Source organism: Pinus tabuliformis, chromosome 9 (assembly GCF_031772625.1).
Source record: "Pinus tabuliformis cultivar Carrire ecotype Pingquan chromosome 9, CPIR1, whole genome shotgun sequence".
In the NCBI taxonomy this organism is placed as follows: Eukaryota; Viridiplantae; Streptophyta; class Pinopsida; order Pinales; family Pinaceae; genus Pinus; species Pinus tabuliformis.
The window spans coordinates 273976980-273979478 of NC_142307.1; positions in this window are offsets into that span (position 1 = coordinate 273976980).

Here is a 2499-nt window from a genome sequence, read left to right on the forward strand (position 1 = left end):
ACTCACTGGTATCTATTCCGTCTGAAATCCAGCTATCTATCGCATGTTCCTAATGGTCAAGATTTTGGAAAGTAAGTTTTATTTTATTCAATTTCAGCATATTTCTAGAAACTTAAACACATTAATAGACTCATTGGCAAATTATGTGTTAGATAGACATTTGCAACATTTATAAAAGAAGCATTTCATCAATATTTGCATCAGGATCATATAACTTAACCAAAATAAAACTCCGGAAATCATATATCTATATCTATATATATATATATATATATATATATATATATATATATATAATTGTTTGTGGTTTACACATAATGTTCTGTAACCAAGAAAAAATTGGTCAGGTGACCCAAAACTCAAAATGTTGGGGGGCACCTGTTGTGGCTAGCAACAACCCCCCCCCCCCCTTTTTCATTTAAGTGCTGTCCAAAATACTAAATGAATGGGGACCCTTAGTTACAATTCTGGAAAAGCAAGAGTTTTCTTTCTTCAAAATAAGGTTACCATCGTAAGCTTAGGAAGGTCTTTTGAATATTTTAAAACCTAAGTCTATGATAAGAAAAAATCTTTAAAGTCGCGTTGCAAAAAAGATAGGAAGTGCTTCCATTTGAGTATAATCCCGGTATGTACAAGACCCTCGTGCAAAGAAATATATCGCATCACAATAAAGTAATACTCATAATGGAAAAACTTCAAGATTTACCGATCTGCGATAACACTTATCGCAAGATCGCATATCGCAGAAAATAAGCTGACAAGATTTGGCAAGCATAAAACTTCTGCGATCTGCGATGTTGAGATCGTTGCGATGTTATATTCGTGTGTTTGCGTGATCTTCAATGGTGCGATTTTCGATGGCACGATATGCGATGTTACGTAAGCAAATCATAAAATCACTTCATCACAAATCCTTTGGGCACGCTATTTAAGAAAAGCCACTTACCAGAATCTGACTCAAGATCATGCGCTTTTAATGATAGTAAAGGGATTAGTTGTTAGCTATTAAATGAAATGTAGACGCGTGCTTTTGTAAAGAATTACTTCATGTAAGGTGGCATATTTGATATATCTACTGCATTTAAAAATCTCCCATCACCTTTCTTGATCAGTCCTTTCCATTTCACTTGTGAGCTGCAGGAACGGAGAGCGAAAGATGATACACAGCCATACGCAGGAAGAAATGGGAAAGAAAAATAGAGATCAGGGCTCTGAGGCTAAGGAAAAGATGAAGGAAATGGCGCCTTTGTATGCAGACACAGCCTGTAACAAAGATGCAGGGATATCGACGTGGGAAAGCATGTACAGATTACCTGAAGAAGAGAATCCCAAAATAATGAAGGTTACTGCTGTCGTGGGCTCACAACGCTCTTCCGAAGCATCCTTAGAAGAGCTAGCATGCTCATTTCTTCATCGGATAGCAGCAAGGCCAAAAATTCTACCATATACGGATATGATCAAGTGGATACTTGACAATGCAAACATGGACAACAGACAATTCATGATTCAAGGGCAAGGACTCATCGGATCATTCGCTGCACAAGATTTAAAGCTCATGTATCATCTTCCTGAACCGTAGGCGACTTACAATGCACAATTCATTAAAAAATTTGTGGCGAAGAACCCAGACCTATCAGAGACCACCAAAGATTGGTCCAGAAAAGAGGAACCGCTCAAGAAAGACAAAAATGGTATGTACAGCACTGGTTCCCTCACCTCTCTGTCTTGTTTTGCTGCGTCCATGCTTTGTAGATTATTTGGGATGCCAGATATCAATAATTTTTCGTCTGAATGGTTTCCATTAATTTATGCTGCCACACATGCCGATATTATGGATTGGGCCAAGATCTTTTCTGATAATCTATACACGGCTATTATCAATTACCGGTCTAACAGATCCTTGTCCCAAAGGATCTATCCTCCTTTTTATCTATCCACATATGTTATGGATTCTATTTTTTTTGTGTCTAAATTTCCCATTATGGGTTGGAAATGGACTACCCAGGACCCATTACCTATTCATGTTTATCAAAAGGTACTGTGGGATTCTCAGTTCATCCCACATTTCTACAAGATTTGTCATGGGCTTATCCTACCCTTGTATAGGATGATGTATGATGAAGACCCCCCGAGGTGCTCACCCGAGGCACAGATAGATATCATCCCCATCGCAAGATGGTTCGAGGAAGAATGGTTCACCTATATTAGAGTATTTGGAAGCACTGTCTCTCCTCATGCCCTACCCTTGTATATTCCTGACAAATTGTTGGCTCAAGAAATTGCTTATCAAACCTGTTCAGAAGGCGGCCTGACAAAAGACCTAAAAGACAAAAAGAAGGCCATATGGCCTCAGTTTCCTGTAGCTTGTGGGGCCTTTTCATTTTTCAATGTAGGTCACGCATTCACCGAAGTGGAGAATATGACGTGTCTACAATTATTTAAATTCCCGGCAAGGCCATTTGACCCTAATGAAGTTGCTCAATATTTCGCAACGAATGT